Source organism: Lactuca serriola, chromosome 4, assembly GCF_051521515.1.
Source record: "Lactuca serriola cultivar US96UC23 chromosome 4, Lser_US96UC23_V15, whole genome shotgun sequence".
Lineage (NCBI taxonomy): Eukaryota > Viridiplantae > Streptophyta > Magnoliopsida > Asterales > Asteraceae > Lactuca > Lactuca serriola.
This window is the reverse complement of record NC_136411.1, coordinates 391,949,388-391,959,209: the sequence shown is the minus strand read 5'-3', so window position 1 is coordinate 391,959,209 and position 9,822 is coordinate 391,949,388.

Here is a 9,822-nt window from a genome sequence, read left to right as displayed (position 1 = left end):
CTCGCCTAGTTGGAGCAACTCGTCGAGTCCACATTGGAACTCGCCGAGTTCATCAGTCAGGGAGCCAAAAAATCGATTTTGAAGCTTGAACAAATAACCAAGGCATCAATACAATAGAAACCTATCAAGTCTCTGATACCACTGATGGATTTTAGCCATAAGAACATCCTATGTGCTCATGCAAACCCTAATGCTTGGATCTAGGTTTCTCTATTGTACATGCAATTCATCCAAGACTTTAAACCCTAGATCTAGCATAATATTAATCATATTAACATAAGAATGGGGTTTATATCTTACCTTGATTGTTATGTAGCAATAACAATTTCAAATCCTCCTTGTAATGGCTTTAGAAAGCTTAGAGTCATAAGTGTCACTCCTCTAATGGCTCACAATCACCAAGAGAAAGAGGATGAAGAATAAGGAGAGAGGAGGCTGCTCAAAAACGTCCAGAAACCCTAGTGGAACTCTTAGCCACGTTTTTGGGGTTTAAGGGTACTATATATACATGTAGGCTATTAGGGTTTTCAACTAGGAAACCCTAATTTGACTACTTAAGCCCTAAGCAGCCCATGGACCCTTTTAGAATATCCCTTGGACGATTTCTAATGGGTTTCCCCATAGAATTCATCCAACCTATTATTCCAAGGTGATCCATAGCCCAAATGCAATTATCTTATAATTACAGTTCCAGTCCCTTAAGTTTAATTAATCTCTTTTAGCCACAAAATTAATTATCAATTAATTCTTGACTAATATTAATTAAACAATATGATTTCTCCTTTAATATATTATTCTCATAATATATTAATAAATCATAATTAATCCTTTCTCTTCATAATTCATCCTATCAAGTTGCTTTGGTGAAGGCAACCCAAAAGGACCATGCACCATCGGGTCAAGTACATACCAAAATAGTTATGGACTTAGACACTAATCCAACAAAAATCACATAAGAACTTAGTACACTAGATAACAAAATGAAGGTTTTATATTATTCCTTGAAACCATTACATAGGTGTTCAAGTGCAACCTATACTATGCCTCTAATAGGCTACACCTCCTGGCTACTTCATATCTTGATCTTTGGATATGAAGTCCTCATCCTTGATTCCTCGCGTTGTTATCTGCTTCGTCGTGGATCATGTGGAATTAGCTTGGCCTTAGTGGTGTATCTGGCCTTACTGTTTATTTTTCCCTGGGCAGTCTCTGGACTGGTGCCCCTTGCCTCCACATTCGTAGCATACCTTATCATTATGTGTGTAGTCCTTGGAATAGTGAACGGTCATCCCATACTTATAACAAGTCACTTCTTTGTTGCGTCTCCCACTATGCTTCTTCTTGAACTTATCACACCACTTGGCTCCATAACTTTGGTTATCCGAGTTAGACTTCGGGAACTTTACTTTCTTATCAGGTTTTGAGGATTCTTCAAGCTTCCTCATCTCGCCAACTTCAGCTTTTTCCAGACCCTTTTCCCTTATTTGGGTCTCAACATTCTTGGCTGCCCAGATGGCAGCTTTCAAAGTGGTTTTTTGCTTGACCATTGGACCAACGTCTGCTGGTAATCCATGTCAAACTTGTTGACCTTGGAGAGTTCAGTTGGATCTAAGTAAGGAGAAAGCTTCATTTCCTCCTTAATACTTGCAGCGTACTCGGTAACCCTTATTCTTCTTTTCTTTAGGTTCTCAAACTCGTTGTTGATCTCTAGTAGATCCTGCTCAGAGCAGTACTGCATTTTTATTTGCATTAGGAAATCTTCCCAAGACATCTTGCTTGCTTCTCCTTTGGGAATCGTATCTGTCAAAAACTTCCACCAGCTCAAGACTTCGGTCTTCAGTTGTCTAACCACAAATACGGTTCTCTACTTGTTGCTACAGTCGCAACTTTCAAACACCATCTCCATTTCAGAGATTCAGTCCATAATCTCAATAGGCTTCGGGCTTCCTGAGAGACTTGGTGGTTTTGCACTTAAGAAGTTCTTATATGTTAGTCCATCCTTATCGTTTCCCCTCTCCGGGCCATTTCTTCATTCTCCTTGAGTCCCAGCTTGACTCATAGGGCGGGTGTAGTTTCCTTCCTCGGATTGCTCGGGGACTAGTTCGGGTTGTACGATCGGTATTGTAGCTTCCTCTCGGTTCTGTTGAAGTAAGTGTCTGGTATCCTCCATTTGACGATCTAACATTATTTGGATCATCGCTTGTACTCCGGCCATAGTGATAGGCTTAGGAACGGCTACCACAATAGGTATTTGCTTAATCATTAGGGGTTGATTCTTGTTTCCGTTCGCATTCACGAATCTGCTTTGGGTTCTTGCCATTTTGATCCATACACCAAATCATACGTTCGATGTGTAATGAAGAGAATTAATATAGGAAAGATTTGATGTGTAATTCTCCCTATCACTCCGAAAAGTTACATGCCAGTTCTAATACCGTAATTAAACGTTTAGAATTCTGAACACATAAAATTTCCAGATCTGGTCGGCAACAGACCATAGATTTGATCAACAGATAAGGCATCACAAATCATTTAGCATATAAAAACATTTTAGGCATATTCCTTAATTAAGCTAGTGCTTGTGTCTATTCAGGTGTACTACCTAATATATTAGACACAGTCCTCACGATCATCACTTAGCATTCTAAGTTTAAGTCTAGAAATAAATCCTTATTCCTAGTACGCTTAAACTAATGCTCTGATACTAACTGTGACATCCCCATTTTCACGGCCAAAAAATACCGATTTTGTTTATGCTTTATAAAAATAAGAGTATCTCTTTTAATAAAAAATGTTGCGAAATTTGTTCCCAGAAAAACATGATAAATACGTTATCAAAGCATTTCCGACGAAATGTATTATATTCATTTTAGAACAATGGGATGTCATCGTCAATACATAAACATAAGCATAAACAGAACTTACATTTATTATCACTAGTGATTTATATCTCCTTAATCTCTCAGTGTGACTTCATATCGATACCTGCGATACAAATGAACTGAGTGGGTCAGGTTGGGAAACTTGGTGAGTACATAGGGTTTTCAACCCACAATAATATAATTATTATGTTTCATCATCAAACAATTATCCCAATTACCCATCCCCAATATCTTTTTTATTCTTATGGGTCTACCCTAAGAATTATTTATCCTATATTCCTTCAAACCGAAATCCATTGCTTCCTGGGTTTATATGACAGACACTAAGTCCATAGCTGTCAATGCATGTTCATAAAGCACTGATTCCATAGCTGCTAAAGTTCATTCATCGGGTACTAAATCTATAGCTACCAGTGTTTATCTAATAGATACCAATTCCATAGCTACCAACGTTTATCTAACTGGTACTAAGTCCATAGCTACCAACGTTTATCCAATAGGCACTAAATCCATAGTTGTTGTAACATACACGTTTTGAAATCATGTTTTGTAATAAATAAAATTGTGAAATACTATGAGAAATTGAGTGTTGAGTTCTAACAGATAGTTTTTACTAGAAATGAAGTAAAACTATGTTTAGAATCACTCATAAAATATTGGAAGTCTTATGAGATTCCAATCAAAAGCCAAAGAGTGAAATATAGAGAAAATATAAAATTTGAAATAAGTAAAATTTTATTATTGAAAGTTGTAGATAATCTCGCTAAAAACATTTAGGTGAAAACCTCGTCGAAATCTGAGATATAACGAAGAAGTTATGACCAAACGAAGATTCGCGACAAAACCGACATGGCGCCGAATGACGTAAAAAGTGAGTTTTTGATAAACTACTTTTTAGCCTTAGTGATTTAAATGAAAGTCTTAGTATTCGTTAAACCGAGAAGCTTGATAAAAAGAATGCCAAAATCTGACTTCGTATGAGAAGTTATGATTTTTCTAAATTTCGGAGTAGTAGTAGACAGCTAAAAACTCGAATTTTAGATCGAGCAATATTCAGCCGATACAACCTAAATGAGAATTGAAGATCTCGTCATTTTTAGTACAACGGTAAAAAGTCTGACGAAAACGGACGTCGGATGAAGAAGTTATGAATTTTTAACAGATTTTCCTGTCCCGGTCTGTTAAAAATATAATTATAGAAATAAATTCAAAATTAGCCTATGGAGTCTAAACAAAATTTGTAGAGTAAATTCTCACATACGCGTGCATATAAAGAACGTAAAAAACGGAGTTCATATGTGAAAGATATGAATTTTTGAAGTTATTAAATAAAAATAAATGAAAAATCGAAGTATTATCCGAAGTCGTACGCCCCGCGTACGCGAGAGTTACGCCCAGCGTACTCCGAGGCTTCGGCCAGCTATAAAAGGGACACGAGGCAGCCCGATTTTGTTTGGAAACTTTCACTCTTTTACACCCTATACTCTATATTTAGCCCACTTTTAACACCTCGAATTCCCGGTATCAATCCCGACACCCGTAGCAAGTCCCGGCGCCCCGAAGATCCCGAGAAAATTATATTTTAAGTCGAAACTCTGCCCGAGTAAAGTCCGGTTTTCAACTAAAAACCCCGGTTTCACCCCAGAAAGTCATATTTGGAGCCGAAGTACTGTCCAAATTATTATTTTAACCCCGGTTATTTCAAGGTGAGTTCAATATATAGGAACAATTGTATGTTATATGTTATATGTGCTATGTGCTTTTCAGTGTTATTATTCCGGGTTATTTTCCCGTGTTATTTTATTCGCTATTTTTATAGCAAAAGTAATACCTTTGACCATGTGATCAGTGAAAGGACTTAGATTCACATTGGTATTGGTACGTAGCCTCTGGTCATGTAGAGCATGTCTCCGTAAGAGAATGACTTCTATTCTATGGCATTGGCAAATGGTTAGATAGGACTATAAACCTGAAATCTAACAAGATGTTAATAAGAAATCTTATGTCTTCTGTGCCATTTGGGCCGAAGCTTTATTGATTTTTTTATCAAGTATGAAAATTGTTATGTCTCATTGATTTTATATCTTTGAATCAATTCATTGATTGATATGAAAACCTTGTCACATAAATTCACATATGCCTTTGTTGTTCCTTGTTTCTCTTTGCTTCTGCCATATTGATGTATATATATGGCATAATGTTATATTGTATCTATTATTGAGCTCACTAAGCGTCACCGCTTACCCTATCAATGTTTAACAAATTTCAGGTGATAAGTAACCAGTATGATCTTATACTGTTGAAAGATTTAGATTAGTTTGTAATAATACTTTTGTACTTCAGTTTATGTTTGTATAAATTACAATATCCTGGGTAGTTATGTATTATATAACACTTTGTAATAGTCGGTTTGTATCCAGTAGTTTCTAACCTCTTTATCAATGCAATATATTGCTTTTATAAATATGCATGTAGCATGTTTTGGAGTAATAATATTGTGAAGTATGAAAGTTTGAGTCTTTCAAAAATACGAAAGTTGGGGTCTTTCAATCATGGTATCAGAGCAGTAGTTTGAGTGAACTAAATGCCACGGATTGGTATTTAGACTTAAACTATTGAAAGTTGAATATATGAACTTAATCATTGTAAGTATAGGGATACAAACCATAGGAAAAATATAAGTAAAAGTATTAGGTAATAATAAACCCTAATATTCTAAAATACAATGTTACTCCGTATTTCAGATCAATGGCTGAATAAGTAAGTAGCCATACCCCTAAGGTTGGTGGAGATCCTCAACCCGAGGAAGTGAATACTCCAATATCTCCTCGTGAGGAGAGACTCTTGGGTAAACTTACTAGTGTTATTCGACAGAATCTCGAAGAACACAAAAAGAATGGTGATAAAGGAAAAGAGAAAGCCACTAGAGAATCTTCAAGCGGAAAGGTGAAGCGTCCCTCGTTCAAAGATTTCAAGAGTAGTGGTGCTACGGAGTTTTCTGGTGTCCTTAGTCCTATAGTTGTTCTAACTTGGATTCAAAACACCGAGAAAGTATTTCGTGTCTCTCATGTGGATGATGAAGACAATGCTATCTATGCTTCTGCAATGCTCATCGGAGAAGCCTTGGTCTGGTGGGAAGCAACATATGAAGATCTCAACGGATGCGACCAAGAGAACTTATCCTGGGAGTTGTTCAAAACTCGTGTGCTAGAGAAATATTGTCCTCTAGATATGAGGAGAAGATTGGAGAAGGAATTCCTCGATCTTAAACAAGGAGGAATGACTGTGAATGAGTATGAAACTCAGTTCAATCAAAAAACACAGTTTGCTACAAAGTATATCCCAATTGAAGATGAGAAAATTCAACTATTCTTAGAGGGACTACGACATCAAAATCCATGATTTTGTAGCTAATCGGGATGTTCTGTCATTTGATAAAGTTGTTGAGTATGCTCGAAGGCGTGAGCATGACTTAGAGATACGTGGTGCCACTCTTACTATTCCAAAGCATCCACGTACTAAAAGAACTACTCATGTTTCCACTATTCCACCAGCTCAATATGTTCGAACTGATCCTAGAAAGCAAGCGCAATCTCAAAGTGCTTTTCATGGCCACGGCAGGTCACAATCTTTTTCTATTCATTCGCCTTCATGTCATGTTTGTAGAAGGAATCATCTGGGTTAATGCAAAATAGACAAGGAATCCATTGTCTGTTATGGGTGTAGAGAAACTGGTCATATAAAGCCAGCTTGCCCAAGGAAGGATGTGACTTGCTATGCATGTGGTATTACTGGCCACAAGAAGCGTTTTTGCCCTACTCTTACCAGCCAAGTGACGGGAAGTCAAGCTTCTGTTCAACAACCGGTGAGAAGTCGAGTCCCTATCCAAAAACCAAAGAATACTCCAGCTAAAAAGGAGGAGGTGCCAAAAGCTAAGGGTCGTGCATTCCAGATTACCACAGAGGAAGCACGTGAGGACCCAAATGTTGTGACGGATACATTTCTTGTCAACTCTAGACCTGCTCACATCTTATTTGATTCTGGTGCCTCAGATTCTTTCGTATCTTATGAATTTGCGCATTCCTTTCAAACTGCTTGCTATGCACTTGCACAACCATTTCACGTAGATACTACGGGAAGTATATCATTACTTGCTGATAAAATCTATAAGGATTGTGTCATAGAAATTGAAGGCTATAATTTTCTTGCTAACCTAATCCCTATCTCCTTGCCTAACTTCGATATTATCCTCGGCATGGATTGGTTGTCAAAGAACCATGGAGACTCTTATGTTACGAAAAGATGGTACGCATTCCTATTGAAGGGGAACATTCTATTCATGTCTTCGGTGAACAAAGGATCTAAAAAATAATCTCTTTCCTCAAAGCTCGTAAATTTATATCGAAAGGTTGCCCTATCTATCTAGCCTATATAGTTGACATCTCAAGAAAGGAGAATAAAACTGTAAATGATGTTCCCATCGTTAACGAATATCCTGATGTTTTCCCCGATGATCTGCATGGACTTCCTCCGAACAGACAAGTAGAATTCCGAATTGACCTTGTGCCTGGTGCTGCTCCGATTGCAAAGACTCCTTATCGTCTTGCACCAGCTGAGATGAAAGAAATGATGATCCAACTGCAGGAATTACTTGACAAAGGTTTCATTTGACCGAGTACCTCTCCCTGGGGTGCTCCGGTATTGTTTGTCAAGAAGAAAGATGGATCGATGCGAATGTGCATTGATTATCGTGAGCTGAATAAGGTGACTGTCAAGAACAAGTACCCGCTACCTTGCATCGACGATTTGTTCGATCAACTTCAGAGTGTTAGCTATTTCTCAAAGATTGATTTGAGATCTGGCTATCATCAGTTGAAAGTACAAGAGCAAGATGTACCGAAGATTGCTTTCCGTACTCTTTATGGGCATTTCGAATTCCTTGTCATGCCATTCGGTTTGACAAATGCTCCTGCTGTATTCATGGATATGATGAATCGAGTAGGCCACCCAATGCTCGATAAGTCTGTCATCGTATTCATTGATGATATTCTAATCTATTCCAAGTCTGAAGCTGATCATGCCTTTCATATTCATGAAATCTTAGAACTTCTTCGAAAGGAGAAACTTTATGCTAAATTCTCGAAATGTGAATTTTGGCTTCGCCAAGTTCAATTTCTCAGCCATGTTATTTCTGGTGACGGTGTATTCATAGATCCTACAAATATCGAAGCCATTCAAAATTGGGAAGTGCCCCGTAATGATTCCGAAATTCGAAGTCTCTTGGGTCTTGCGGGATATTACCGAAGATTCAATAAAGACTTTTCTCGTATAGTTGTACCTCTCACTAGTCTTACTCGAAAGGAACCAAAGTTCGAATGGGGTGAAGCCCAAGAAAAAGCTTTCTCGACTTTAAAAGATCTTTTGACTCATGCTCCCATCTTATCACTTCCAGAAGGTGATGATGATTTCTCCATATATAACGATGCTTCAAGATTGGGACTTGGTTGTGTGTTGATGCAACGTGGAAAAGTGATAGCTTATGCCTCAAGACAACTGAAAGATTATGAAAAGAATTATCCCACCCATGATCTCGAACTTGCTGCAGTGGTATTTGCCCTAAAACTTTGGAGACATTATCTTTTTGGTACGAAATGTCAATTGTTTACCGACCACAAGAGTCTCATGTATATATTCAGTCAGCAAACTCTGAATATGAGACAACAACGAGCCATGGAGCTGATCAAAGACTATGACTGTGAAATCCTATACCATCCTGGAAAGGCCAATGTCGTTGCAGATGCACTTAGCAGGAAGGTTTATCGTAATAGTATGTGTTATACTATTACTCACACTATGGTGAAGTTCACTATTCTTGATGAATTAGAGAAGTGGCAAGTTGAGGCCTTAAAGCCAGAAAATGTGAAGAATGAAGGAATGGTACATTATACTGATGTTTTACTTGATGATCCACAAGGATTCAAAGTATTTAAGAATCGGCTATGGATTCCAAAGATTGGCGGATTAAGACAGAAGATTTTAGATGAAGCTCATAAGTCTAAGCTATCAATACATCCTGGTACAAGTAAAATGTACTATGATGTAAGAGCTGATTATTGGTGGCCTGGATTAAAGAGAGACATTGGATGATATGTGCAGGAATGCTTAGTATGCTTACAAGTCAAAACAGAGCACCAAAAGCCTTACGGAACTCCAGAAAGCCTTAGTGTACTCCTGTATGGAAGTAGGAAGAGTTGTCCATGGATTTTATTACCAAATTGCCAAAGACTGCTAGACAGCATGATAGCACTTGGGTAGTCGTCGACCACCTGACTAAGAGTGCACATTTTCTCTCCATGTGTGAAACGGCTCCAATGGAGAAATACGCACAAGTATACTTGGATGAAATTGTTGCAAGACATGGTGTGCCACTAAAGATCATTTTCGATCATGATACTCGTTTCACTTCTAATTTTTGGGCGAGTATGCAATGTGAATTAGGATCTCGAATTGCCCTCAGCACAGCTTATCATCCCCAGATAGACGGTCAGACAGAGAGAACAATTCAAACAGTAGAAGATATGCTTCGTGCATATGTCTTGGAGTTCGGTGGTAACTGAGATAAATACTTACCTCTTGTCGAATTTTCGTATAATAACAGTTACCACACTTTAATCAAAATGCCACCATATGAAGCATTATATGGTCGTAAATGTCGTACGTTATTATGTTGGCGTGATGTAGGACAGAAGATCCTTGGAGGTCCTGAAATGATTCAAGACACTACTGACAAGATTCAAATCGTACGAGAAAGAATGAAAGCAGCCCAGGATCGACAGAAGTCCTATACAGAAAAGAGAAGACGACCCATAGAATTCCAAGTGGGTGATTTCGTGATGCTGAAGGTATCCCCATGGAAAGGCCTTATGAGATTTGGGAAGAA